Here is a 14,614-nt window from a genome sequence, read left to right as displayed (position 1 = left end):
GTCTATAGAAAAAGAGAGTCTCCATTAGTTCAAGAGAAAGGAAATGCTATATGAAGATGACTCAGGAGAAGAACACACACACAGATTATATTGACTGTATTGGATATAGACTGAGAATTCAAGGAATTATTTAATAAAAATGTAGGGTTAGGGGCCGTTCCTAGAAGAGGACATCATGCTTGGTGAAAAGGACGGGCAACAAGAGCAGGCCGACTCTGGACATGATGGATTGACAGAGTGGCTGCAACAATGGATTTTTTTTTATTAAAAAAAAACCACGTTTATTTGTATTTGTCAGTGTTGGTAGGAGTTTGTTACAAAACGGGGCCTGTGGAATGTGGGGTGTGGCCCACTGTCAGCACCAGGGCAGCGCAGTGGAGCCCAGGAACAGCCACCTTCAGCCCGAGGGCAGTAGTGCCGCAGAAGGTCCCGGCCGCTTCACTCCTTGGCGATAGCAAAGGGCTTTTCCACTTCGATCTTGCCAGTCTGCGATCGTCACCTCCTTCAGTAGCTTGTCCCGGCCATCTGTCTTGGTGCTTTCCACTTTGCGGACCACATCCATGCCCTCCAGCAGTTTGCCAAACACCACATGCTTGCCATCGAGCCACGATGTCTTGACTGTCGTGATGAAGAACTGGGAGCCATTGGTGTCTTTGCCGGCGTTGGCCATGCTCACCCAGCCAGGCCCATAGTGCTTCAGCTTGAAGTTCTCATCTGGGAAGCGTTCGCCGTAGATGCTCTTTCCTCCGGTGCCGTCTCCCCGGGTGAAGTCTCCACCCTGGATCATGAAGTCCTTGATCACACGGTGGAATTTGCTGTCCTTGTAGCTAAACCCTTTCTCTCCCGTGGCTAAGGCCACAAAATTATCCACTGTTTTTGGAACTGTCTTGCCGAAGAGACCGATGACCACCCGGCCTGCATCTTCATCTCCAATTCGTAGGTCAAAATACACCTTCATGTTCCGCTCCGAGAGACGCAGCATCCACCGGGACTGGCGAGCACGGCCCGGCAGCCCGCAACGATGGATTTTAACACAACAATTTAGAGGACGGTCCGGGACTGTTGCAGTCTGTTGTGCACAGGGTTGCTATGAAACAGAACACACTCAATGGCACCTTTACGAAAACAGAGATCAAAATATGCATCCCCAAGTACTCTGAAAAGGATCCCATTTGAGGGTCCTGGATTGAGTGGGAGAAATACCTGGAGCAGAATTCAAATCATAAAACAGACTAAACGTATCCGCTGAATTTAGACTGGCGAGGCCCTCAGGGCTATGGACGTTAGTTAGTCACACATCAAGTGTGGAATTGGACTCACCCCCATGTTAGAATGATCACCTATGTAAGATCCAGCAGGCAGTGTTTTCCCAGGGACAAAGGATTAGGAGAGAATGAGAAGCGGAGGCAGGTGTCGTTGGTAGGAAGTGGCATCGATTGCTAGTACATTGATGGGATTGAAATGGATGTGCTAGGCAGACTGTGCATACATTTTTAAGGTAAAATTTGTCATCTGTTCTGTAAACGTTCACCAAAATCACAATAGAGAAGTTTTGGGAAAAGGCATGGCCACCACCTTATTTTCTGCTTCGCGCCACGCACTTTAGGAGTGGATGTGTTAGAAGGACGTTCATGCAGCACCATGGAGAGGTCCCACTGGGGCCTCCACAGGTAGTCATGGAAGCATCATCCTGGATGGGAAGCCTCCAGGCCCAGTTAGGCCTGCAGATGACAGCAGCTTTGGCCACCAGCTTAACTACAGCATTCTGAAAACGCCTGAGCCAGAGCCAACCACGGGGTCACTCAAATTTCTAATCCACATAATTTTTAAAAAAATCTTTATATAGTGTTCATAAAGAATACAATAGAAGCAAAAACAAGAATTGCAGAATCAGAGAAACATGGATTTGAATCTCACCTAAGATTTCAATTCCTCGTGTTTTAAAACACAAATTTATGAGCATTTAGCATATTGGTTGTGTTTAAAATCATTCAACAATTGTTGTCAAAAGAATTCAAGGAACTATGAACTTCATGAGACAAATACAGAAACTGAGAAACTACGTGTAGTGATGGGGACATTTCCCCAGATTGTTCTAGAAACAAACAGAAATTTAACTAATAAGAGAGTAGATGGATATGGAAGACAGACATGAATAACTGATGCTCTCAAATCAAAGACCAGATGAAGAGTAACAGAAGCTATAATCAAAGAGAGGCATGATTTTTCACATGGTATGTAATTACCAACACACCTTGACCGTAAAACCTTAATGCTTGGACTTTCTTTTTCATTAACATTATCACGGTAGCTTTTTACATTAATGTTAAGGATAAAATGCATGTGAGTTTTTGCCTATTAGCTATCGAAATTGAAGCTGCTGACCCTCAGATGGCGAGGATAATTATATCAGGATACTCTGCTGGTGGGACAGAATGAAATGGCAATGTTGGCAAAATCAGTGACGACAGACGGCCACCTTCTAATTCATTTCAGCAATTTTTCCTAATGACAGAAGTCAAGAAAGTCCTTCAAGTGTCTGTTTGGAGGGGTGAAATTAATTCAAATTCACCCCCAACCTCCACTTCAGGTTTGAAGATTCAGACAATGCAGTTGGATAGAGGATTCCTAGGAACCCCGGGGCAAATAGCTTAGCCCAAAGGTCGACAGTTCAAGTTAACTGAGAGGCATTTAAAGTTCTGCTCTGCACACAAGAGGGCACCATGAGATGGAATCAACTCTGTGGCAACTAATAATAATCAGACAGGTGGAGAAAGAATGGAGTGCTCTCACTGATAAAACTGATTGGAGAAAGTTGCTTAGAACTGGTACCAAAGGGCATCCTGATGCAGCTAATCCCCTCAATAGCATTCTCAAAGCACAAATCTGGCAGAGCTGGATGACTGCACAGGTCCCCAAACAAAGGCAAGACGCCTTACCCATGTTAAGGGAGAAATAGGCTGGTACAGGTGCGGTACCCCACTCCCAAACAGGAAAAAACTCCACTGGGTGCATCTTTGCTAGTACACATTTTCCCCACTAAGTGAGCATCAAACAATTCGCTCTGAGTTAGGGCACCCAGTGATGTTGCCTGGGGAGGTTGTCTCTGGTCACAGTGAATTTTTCTAAAAGGCAATTTAGATGGAATCTTATTTTTTTGTTATGGCTGACTTAAGAGAACAGCGTGTGGCTGTGAAATTGTGTTTCCTGCTTGGAAAAAATGCCACAGAAACAGTTGTGATGTTGAACACAGCTTACAAGGACAGCGCTATGGGAAAAACTCAAGTGTATGTGTAGTTTTCTCATTTCAAAAAAGGTGAAATGTCGATGGCTGACAAACCTTGTTCTGGGCATCTGTCAACTTCCCAAAAGGATGAAAATGTCAACAAAATTCATGCACTTGTGCTTGAAGACCAACAACAGACCATTGAAAAGATAGGGAAGTCATGTGGACTATCTTGGAGCTCTGCTCAGTGAATTTTAATGGAATATATGGGAATGAGAAGGGTCACTACAAAATTGGTGCCTCAAGTTCTGACTGACCAGGTAAAAGAGCATCAAGTGGAAACATGCTGTGCTTTGAAAGAACAGTTCCATAGTGACCCAGACTTTTATTCCAAGGTCATTACTGGTGATGAGACATGGTGCTATTCTCATGATCCCAAAAGCAAACATCAATCAAGCCAGTGGAAGACACCATCATTACCTTACCCCCACCAAAAAACCTCAAGTGAAATAAAAAATCAAGACAATGCTCATTGGTCTTTAGATGGGGGGTGTGGTGGGAGTGTGTCTGAATAGTGCATTTGGATTGCATTCCATCCAGTCAAATTGTAAATCAAGCTTTCTATGTAGAGGTTCTGAAAAGACTGCATAACGATGGTGTGTGACAAAAAAGGCCTGATTTGTGTCAGACAGGGGACTGGTTTTGCCACAATAATGCACCAGCTCATGCAGTCATCTCAGTACCCTAGTGTTTGACAAAAACAGCATGCCTCTCTTGCCCCATGCACCTTATTCACCTCACTTTGCTTTGTGCAACCTCTTTCTGTTTCACGAATGGAGAGGTGACATAAAAAAACATCCAAACGTGAGTTTGAAAAATGTTCCCAAGAATGGAATTACAGATTTGACAAATGTATTATGTGTAATGGAAAGTGATTTGAAGGTGATAAGATTGTTTTGTACAAAAATTTAAATACATAACTTTGAAAAAAATTGGTTCGGGTGTTCCTCCTATATTATAGGTAGAGGAAAGGCACCTTTGACACTTGGCTCAGAACCAGACTAGCAGGCCTGCCTTGAAATGCCTCTGGATTCATTGGACCTGTGAAACTTTTGGCTAAATCATTTATGTACCTGAGAACCCTCTATCTGACTACATTGCTTATACATAATGCCCATTTCTCCAGCTAAGTAACAGGGACATTTTGTTTCCTTTTGCATTAAGTCCATGAAATTCCATGAATGTATGTGTTACAGCAAGATTACCCGAAGCTAGGCTGACTAATAAATCATCCTAGTAATATCAGCTCTTTATTCCTTTTATGTAACAGTCATTTTCCTTTTTGACCACTGATGTGGTCATTTCCGAGATGCAATTGTGCTTTCCTTTTTTGATGAATTTAGTCAAAAGATAAGTATTTTTTTAAATCAAGATAAAGGTTTTCATACCTAAAGCAATATAGACTTTGATGCCTACCAGAGGTGGCAGAGACCAGGAAGTAATAAACTAGATTACAGGCAGCTGTTATCCTTAGTGAAGGGCAAGGTAATATCCTATAGGATGGAGATGGCATGCGCACGCACAAGGGGACACACACGCACACACACACACTCACACACACACTCACACACACACAAATATGTGGGGGCTAAACAGGGCAATCTATTGGGAGGTTTGATATGCTGTTTAATTAGAAAATGCAAATATGATATGAAATGTAATCCCCCATTTAATTCACAGTAAAAATTTGTGGTTTAAACAAAATTTTTTTTAAGATAAATAAGCTTTTAAGACTCTTGGCAATGCTGCCAAATTGCTTTCTCCAGCCTGGGATTCTTACATGACAGCTCAGGATTCCAACAGAATGTAAGCAGGGAGTGGGTTTTCCTTTGAAAGGCTTCCCAAAGCTGGAACCCAGCACTTCCACCCTGTCTTATTAAACTTCCCAACCTGCTCACAAACAGAGGCAGATGGCTGAGATAAGATGCAGTAAGCATGGCAGAGGAGGCGAGGCAGGACACAACATGCAGGCCAGCTCCGCTTCGAAGGTGTGGATGAATAGACTCCTCTCAAAAAAGGGCTGGCCTGTGTGCATACAGAGGGAAAGAATGGATGGTGCCATTTTGGATCCAAGCTATTCCATCCTGGCGGAGAGAGGAGGATTCCTCCCAATGGCCTCTGAGTGCCCACTTCTAGCGCACCTGCATGTGCTGCATGCTTCCACCGGGTCCTGTTGCTCCGGGCTCTGCGAGGGAAATAGAGAGAGCCCCGGCAAGCCCAGGATTCCTAAAACGCTCCCCTGCCGGCTTTCCTACCGCTCTTCCACTTAGATAATGATATATGAAGCTTGTTATGCTCAGGCGATTCCATGAAAAATGAGTCTCGGGAAAGGTGAATCTGTAGAGCCTGAAGATGTTATTTATAATAGAACCTCGTGTTCTTAATGCGTCTAATCACCTCGTGAGTTTGAAAAGCCAGGGAAAAGTGACTTTAAAACATGTTATACTTCCTTCATTTCTATACTTTACAAAAGTGCTTTCTCATCTAGAATTCCCTTTGACACTCAGGGCAGTGCGGAGGGACAGCTATAGATACAGGAAGATAATAAGAACTCGGGCCTATACCCTTTCGAATTAAACAAATAATAATGTCCTTTGACCATATAAATGATCAATCTTCTCGCCCCAAATCTGGACAAACAAACCAAGATTTAAGATCGGAAAGGACAGAAAGAGAATTGCCCATAAAAGCGCTTCTCAGTGATAACCACAATTGCCCTTGTGCTGATTAGCTTTCAATATGGTCTGATCGGTTTCTCCTCCGTTACCGGCGATAGAAGCTCTTTAAGCCTTCAACATGACACACGCAGCTTTTCCGTTGTAAGCATAAAACAACAACCGTAAGCAGCCTTCTCCGTCTCTCCATGCCATTAAACACTCTTCAGGCCATAATTTGTAAATAATACTTCACTCAAGCTTACTGTCGAAACGGGTCACATGAAGAAAACACCGAAGGCATAGGGAAGTAACAATTTCATTTCAACATGCGTTGTACGGCTACCACCCACCGCAAACTATCAATATCCTCATGGTCCATTTCCTTCCAGAAATATTTTCATTGTGAATATAGTATGGTTGTGTGCATCTAGCTGGGTGGTGCTCTAGCGGGCTGGGAGCCTGTGGTACATGAGCTAGCTGCTGGACTGCGAATGGCAGGGTTGCCAGTTGGCCAGACCCACCAGTGACTGCTGGGGAGGAAGATGAGGCTGTCCACTCCAGTAAGGAGGTTGTCTCGAAAGCCCTAGGAAGGGTCGTTAGGAGTTGGAATCTACATGAAGGCAGTGGTCGTCTGACGTGAGCTCTGCATAAACTTCATTCGGGCCAAATTTGTCACCCGTTCCATTGTCTTCCCTGTAGACTCTGAAAAAAAGTATTTTCCCTGGCTTATTTACAAAGCCAGCCTGTTTCTTCCTATCCCTTTGCTCAGGCAAATGGGGCTTTGCTTTTCATTTGAATCTGTGAGTCTGTCGTGCATTTATAAATCAGTCACTGTAGAGTCAACGAGGCAACCTCAAGGATGCTGGTGTAGACTGTTGCTCCATGAGGCTTTCAGTGATCCCCAGGTCTATCTTTCCATGTGCCTCATAGAGGATTCAAACCTTCAACCTTTTCATTAGCAGTGGACATTTTAATCATCTGTACTACCCAGAGACTTCTATAGCTATCTATAGTTTTATACCTACAAAATTAGAATCATAGTGCATATCATTTGATACCTGCACTTTTACTGAAAAAACATAGGGCTAATATTTCCCCAAGGAGCCCTGGTAGTGTAGTTGGTTATGACATGGGCTACTAATGGCAAGGTTAGCAGTTTGAAACCACCAGCCGCTCTGCAGAAGAAAGATGAGGTTTTCTTTGGTCCCCATGAGTCAAAATTCACTAAAGGGCAATGAATTTGTGTTTTGTTTTTGTTCCTATTTCTCCATGCCTTGCTTTCTACAATACCATGCCAACCAACATGTTAATATGAAAAATCCCAAATAGAAAATATTAAACAATTGATCAGTGAACACATATACACCCACCACTTAGGGTCTAGTGATCCACTGCTATCAAGTTGACCCCAACTCATATAGTGACCCTATTGAGAGGGTTTCCGAAACGGGGAATTTTTATAGGACTAGACAGCTTTATCTTTCTCCTGCTGGTGAGTTTGACCTTTGGTTAGCAGGCTAGCACCTCGCCCACAGCACCACCAGGGTGCCTTCTGGTTTTTATCGTCAAACCAGTTATTCCTATTCTTGGTTGAAGGCCCTTCCTGGAACTCTTCAGCACTTCCAACCTGCTGGGAAACGAAGTGGCTGAGTCTAACATTCAGCCACCTACAGACTGCAAACTTCCTGGGCAGAGAGACTCCACACTGCCCCCCAGTGACCTCTGGAAAATCAACAGAATAGAAGCAGGGCACTGACTGAGTCTCCGACAGAAAGAAATGACTTAGTTTATTACTTAGTGGCCGTGGTGGTGGGGGGTGGGGGGGTGGGGAGGGTGTCAATGCTCTATTAACACTCTCAATAGCCTCTGCCTAGCTTTCTTCACAGGGCCATAGCAGTCCATTTAGAGCTAAAATCATTGCCCTCCATTCTGTAGGCCCAGCTTCGACTCCCAGCCAATGAACCCCCATGCACAGCCACGCATCTGCTAGCGGGGGCTGTGTGTCGTTACAGTGCTGAGAAAGTTTCAGTGGAGCCTCCAGACTGGCTAGAAAGTAAGACCTGGTAATCCACTTCCTAAAACCAGCCAATGAAAACGCGATCAGCCACAAAGGCTGAAGGACGGTGAGGCCAGCCCACGAATGGACAGGGTTTCATTGCCTCGTGCATGTCAGTAGGTGCTATGGAGTCAGCTCTGGTGCACGATGACCCTATGTGCAACCGTAGACAACTCTGCCTGGTCCTACACCATCCCCACAGCTCTTTCTATGTCTGTGCCCGCTGTCACAGCCGCTGTGTCACGCCACCTCCCTGAGGGCCGTCCTCTTTGTCGCTGCCCCTGCACTTGACCAAATATGATATCCTTCTCCAGGGACTGGTCTCTCCTGACACCATGTCCAGATTATGTAAGGCAAAGTCTTGCCATCCTTACCTACAAGGGAGCACCTTGACCATGCTTCGTCCAGGACACCTTTGTTTGTCCTTTCAGCAGTCATGGGACTTCCACGTTCTTCACGAGCACCACAATTCAAACGCGTCAATGCTTCTTGTCCGTGGGATTGCCGTAAGTTGGAGTCACCAGGAGCTCGGGTCAAGGCCACAGCAACTAACAAAAGCAATAGAAAGGCTTTCATCACAGTTCTTCAAAGGCTTCCCCTCGGGTCTGTGGCTTTCGGCACAAGGGGGTTTCTGACTCCAATCCGATAGGTGTGAGCAGAACCCCCCTCAGATCTCAGAATTTATTGTATGGCAAAGAGATTTTGCTTCATGTTTTAAAAAATGCTCTATTAGCTTTCTGCTCTGAAAGGAGCCCAAGTGGTGTCAGTGGCTCAATGTTGAGCCGCTAATGGCCAGGTCAGCAGTTCAAACCCAGCCCTCTTTCACAGGGGAGAGAGGGGGCTATCCGCTCCTATGAAGGTTTATAGTCTCAGAAACACAAAGCCCAGGCTTACCCTCCTATAAGGTCGAAATTGTAAATACACCTGAATTTGGGGATGTAATAAGGTTAAAGAAAAGGTTGACATTGTCAAGGATTTTGTCTTATGTGGATCCATAATCAGCGCTCACGGAAGCAGCAGTCAAGAGATTAAGACTAGTTGCATTATGTAAATCTGCTGCACAAGAGCTCTTAAGTGTATTGAAGAGCAAGAGCATCACATTCAGGACGAAGGTGGCCCTGACTCAAACCATGGTATTCTCTATGGCATCCTATGCACTTGAAGGTTGTACATTGAATAAGGAAGGCAGTAGAAAAAGCCAAGCAATTAAATTGTGGTGCTTGAAAAGAATATTGAAAGTACCATGGACTGCTAAGAGGACAACTCAATCTCTAGTGGAAGAAGTAAGACCAAAGTGCTCCTAGCGGCAAGAATATTTCATCTCACATACTTTGGACATGTCTCAGGACAGACCAGTCCCTGGAGAAGGACATCATGTTTGGCAAGGGGAAGGGACAGTGAAAAAGAGGAAGGCCCGCAACAAGATGGGTTGGCATCCATGGGACCAGGCAGAGGAACAATTGTGAGGATGGCACAAAACCAGGCAGTGTGTCCTTCTGTTGTGCACAGGGCCACTATGGGTTTGAGCCAACTTGATGGCAACTAACAACAGCAACAAGAATACAATAGAATAACATACATGTTCATAACAGATAAATGCATTGACTGTAAGGAAGAAAGAGAGAGTGGAAGGAAAGAAGGACATTGAATTCTTGCCAAATGAAATAAAAGACCACCAGGAAATGCATCTTTCATCCAAGCTATGAGAACTCCCTCCGCATCACCGAGCAATAAAACACCTATAACCTTGATGACTTCCTACCAACTGCTCTTTCTCATTGGGTCGGATGAATTCAAGTGGTGCTGCTCCCCAGCCCCAGCCAGTACGGATCGGGTATATAAAGGAGCTCTGGTGGCACAGTGGTTCCACTCTGGGCTGGTGACCACAAGGTCAGCAGTTCAAAACCACCAGCTCCTCTGCTGGCGGAAGAGGAGGATTTCTATTCCTGTGAAGAGTTACGGTCTTAGAAATCTAGGGTCCAGTTCTCCCCTGTCCTATGAACTGCTGTGAGTCAGAATCAACTTGATGGCAGTGAGTTTCAACTTACATAAATATCACCTTCAAATAGGTGCCTCTGCCATGATTTCCTTTGAAACCTCTATAACCTTGGAAGGTACGTATGGGAAATATTCTCATGCACTCTCCCTACTTCGGTGGAGACTCCAGAGGTCAGACACACATTAGACCCAAGGTCTTGTGACACAACACCTCTCTGCAAAAGAAAAAAAAATTGGTCAATATCAAAGTCTGAACAAAACACCAGGGAGGGGATATTTGACAAATAACTCACCATACCGTTTTCTTCACGACACGATAGGGGGTTTATAAACTGTGTACGGCCTTCAAACATATAAGTGTCGTCTTCCTTTTTCTTGTCCCGAAAAACAAATTGTGGCGTTAATTCTAAATCACTGGGGATCTCGTGTGTGTGCGAGTAGAGCTGTGCTCAGTCGGGTTTGGAAGGTGTCCATTTGTTGAAAGTAGCTCGCCTGCTTTGTTTCCCAGGCGTCCCTGGGTGGCCTTGACTCTCCAAGCATTTCATTCGCCGCTGCGAGTGTTAACTGTGTGCGGCCCCCAGGACTGCTTTCCTCTGCGGCTGCCTGCGGATCAAAGCAGAGGGCTTGCGTCAAACTCCCATAACTCTGTCTGCTATCATGAAATTATGAAGTAACTGCCACCTGAGAACCTTTAGACAAAGTCATGGGGCAGGACTGTTCATCGGCGGGGCCTTAGTTTACCCCAATTGGGACCTGAGTCGTGACGGACACCTACTCAGCTTTGGGGCCCCAGAGGAAGTGCAATAACTTGGTGTCATGAAAATGGAAACGTCACCACACGAGAATGAGGTAAATGAATTCTGTACAACGAATTAGAAGTGATCTTTTTCCCTTCCTCCCACAGAGTACTCAGATCAAAAGATCACATCAAAACAAGTTCCCCAAAGCTTTCTCTTCTTTCCCTCAATGCGGTCCGAGCTCCTGATTTTTGTGCAAAAAGTGCTGACTTTTGGCTAAACGACTAACCGAAAGCTTGGCGATCCAAACGCACCAAAGACCTGATGATGAGTGACTGTCAAGTTCTCGGCCCAGGGAGCCCTACAGAGCCCAGTTCTTCTCTGTCACACACAGGTCACCCGGCGTTAAAATCAACTTGACAGCCATGGGCTTATTGGTGTTGGCTTTGTTCTTCTCTCTCAACTGCAGAATTCCAAGAAGCTCTGCCATCGAATGAGGTTGGGGCTGTGAATCCCAAGTTCGGTTGGTATTTTTAATCCACCAGCTGCCCTGCAGGAGAAAGTAGAGGCTGCCATCTCCTGTAAGATGTGCTGCCTCTCAAACCCTGTAGGGAGTCTCTATGAGTTTGCAGTGGGTTTAGGTGGGTTTCCAGAGGGCTCCCTGGAAATGCTTTCCAGAAAGAACCCAAGAAGGCCCCGCAGTCAGCAACGATGAAGTGGGACTCGTTTTCTATAAACTAACTGGGCATGTTTTATCTGCACAGGAATGAGTCACCTTATTTTGGATATCTAATTGGATCTTTAGAGACTAAAAGTTAATACTTGAGCCTCTAGAAGTAAGCAATTTTTCCCTACAGCAAGTGAAAAAATATAGAGGCAGGAAAAAAGGTAGAGATTCTAAAAAATGTAGAACTTCCCCCACTGAAGTAAATGTGGAAACTCAGGTCTCAGCATATTTTTTAATCCTACTCTAATATATTTATGTCCCACTATTTATTTCTCAAGTTCTTCATAAAGGAAGCCCTTTAGGTGGCCAGGCTCTTAGAAACATCCTAGGGTGAAATTCTGGGAATTCAGCATTCTCACCCATGAGAAAGCCAAGCAACAGTCAGCAAATCTAAGTAAGGATTTGCTTTCATCATTTCCCTTAGAGATGAAACCTAAGCACCTACCAAATTTCCCATTTTGTCTAATTCTAAGATCTTATTGCAAGTATCTACCACTTGACTGTTGGCTTGTTATACTGAGGTGGCTTGTATATTACTATTGTGGTGGACAGCAGACCGCCAGTGTTTCAGATACCAGCAGCATCACCTAGGGGCAAGCTTCAGTGGCGCTTCCAGACGAAGGCAGAAGAAAAGATGACTATACAGGTGGGGCTCTGGAGCTCTGGTGGTGGAATCAGGTTTGGGCTGCTAATCCCATGGTGATACATGTGGTGCCCTGGTGGGTTCTGGCACTCATGGGGTCCCCACAGGCTGAGGTAGTGGGTGAAGAGTTGGGCTGCTAAGCACAAGGTCTATAGTTCAAATCCACTAGCTGCTCCTTCTACCCTGTAGGTAGGAATCGTCTCAGAAATCCACAGAGGCTGTGCTAGCTTGTCTCATAGGGTCACTGTGAATTGGAATCTATTTGGTGGCAGTGAGTTTGATTATTTTGTATACATGTTGGCTGGGATACATAGACATCAAATCAGCACCTGTGGAAGACACAATGGAGAAGTTCATTACCATCAGTTGAAACAAGGACAGGGGTCAAGTGCAGAATAGGCCAATTACTTATATGAAAATTCAAGGTGAAGCTGAAAATTTAAAGTAAGTCCACAGAAGCCAAAGCCTGACTATTGGTATTTCCCACCTGAATTTAGAAACCAATGGATATTGAACGCTCAGGAATAGTTTCAGTGGATAAACTCGAATGAGCGAAGACCAGGTGAGTTGTGCGGAAGGGATAAGAATGAATAATGCGATGAATAGGCGCCCACGTTGCAGCTACTGTGAGGACGGGGCAGTGTTGTGTTGTACATAGTTTTGCTACGAATTAGAACGGACTCACCATCAACCAACAACATCATGTAGCTGGAGCCCAGTTAAGGGGAAGACTCGGGGTTGACTGCCTCCAGAGGTGCCTCAGAAGAGAAGTCTGGTCGTCTGCTTCAGCCAATCAGTCACTGAAAACACGGGGGGCAGCTGGCACTCGGGTCCCCGTAAGTGGACCATAACTGCTCCTTGTTCTTGTTTTTATTCTGAATCTGCAACATCAAGCCATTTATCTAGCTGAATTCTTTACCGGGTCACATGGAAAGTTGAGGCAAAACCTATCAACACTTCCTGAGGGTAATTCGACCATCCCAGCTACATGACGTTATGAAGAAATCCGTGGTGAGGATGAATGAATCATGCCTAATATCTGATTTGTCCCTTTCCATCTCGCCCTTCTTGACATTTGCTACTATTTCCCCTCTCTTTTCATATTGCTAGCTACATGTTCATTTTAATAAGAAGTTGTATTGCTGACACAGAGTGATTGCAATTGGTCCTAGTAAATCAGACAAACCAAGACTAGGAGGAAAACTTGAAAGATCACTTAGTCGAACCTTTGAATTGTTTCAAATGAAGAAACTAAGACCCAGAGCATTAAGTCATTTTCCCAGGTGGCTTGGCTTGCTTTGACACTACCCTTCTGACTCAGCACTGCATTCGTCAAACACACATACATCCGTGGTCAAAATATTTTAAACCACTGGGTTCTTTCTGTGGATGAAATATTTTGAGGAAAGCAATATATGAAAGTCATAGATGCAAAGCTGAGGCCCAGGGGCCCATTCCCTCAGCCTTTCTGTAAGGTCTGTGATGATGAGTACAGGGAACAGCTCCTATGACAGGAACACTGAGCAATCAAAAGAGATGCATCAGTCAGAGCGCCAAGTCAGGCCTGTGCACAATGACTAAGCATCCGTGCTGCCTTTAGGAGCCCTCCCACACAATGTGGGAGAATATTAGTCATCCAGAAGCTCACCTTCCAGAAAGTTCCAGAAATTGGAATAGACAGCTTTTCCTGTGAAAACGCTCATGTCTAGTCACTGGTTAATCACACTGTGAACTGCCTTTGGGGGAAAAATGAAACACATAAATGCATAGCAATACAGAGTTAAAATTAGTGCCAACAATGGTAGCTCGAGAGAATAAACTCAAAGCAGAGTAGAACAAGGTTGTCAACATCTCATACAGTGGGAAGTAAGAAGGATCATTAACCCATCAAGAGAGGCAGACATTCACAAAAAAAGAATAAAGGTTGAAAATATATATTAGGGCACTCTCAGTTCCTGGAACATGTACATGGTCTTTCCATTCCATTTTTTCTCTGACCTTTTGAAGGACCCTCATATACATATGGAGCAGATGCTGAAAAGCAATGTGGCAAGTGGAGGGAGAGAGCAAGAACTATCCTCAGAGAAGCAGTTTAAAAAGTAAAAATAAAATCCCGATGCACAGCACCATCCCTTGGCAGATGGAAAGAACCAAGAAGCCAAATCAATGTTATTTTAACTCACATCAAAATGGCACTTTCTTTTCGTTAGAAGGATAAATATAGAAGGGAAACAGATCCAACCGTCTGGAAAATGACAAGTAAATAGGTTTGAAAGCCTAATGTTTGTGCTTGTGCATTTCCTGGTTCCCATCCTGTTATGTTCATGCTGTAACTCCCAGATCCTGAGCCAGTGGCATGTCTAAGTTTTCGAACCAGGCATAAGGTGCAGAGGAACAAATCAAGACTCGCTGAGCCACAAAGTCAGAGACCCAGAGGCGATTGGGATGTTGTTCATTCTCTGTTGTTCATTGGCCTGTGGGAGCTTTACTTTCCTCATCTATTGTGTGCC

At 44.6% G+C, this 14,614-nt stretch overlaps 1 pseudogene; it reads right to left on the bottom strand.

Annotated features, from left to right (window-relative positions):
- Positions 1 to 307: 307 nt before the first annotated feature.
- Positions 308 to 983, bottom strand: LOC142456402 (peptidyl-prolyl cis-trans isomerase B pseudogene; annotated as a pseudogene).
- Between the last annotated feature and the right edge of the window lie 13,631 nt (positions 984 to 14,614).

Source organism: Tenrec ecaudatus, chromosome 9 (genome assembly GCF_050624435.1).
Source record: "Tenrec ecaudatus isolate mTenEca1 chromosome 9, mTenEca1.hap1, whole genome shotgun sequence".
In the NCBI taxonomy this organism is placed as follows: domain Eukaryota; kingdom Metazoa; phylum Chordata; class Mammalia; order Afrosoricida; family Tenrecidae; genus Tenrec; species Tenrec ecaudatus.
Note: the sequence above shows the minus strand (reverse complement) of the source record. Positions and strands in the feature narration are given on the sequence as shown.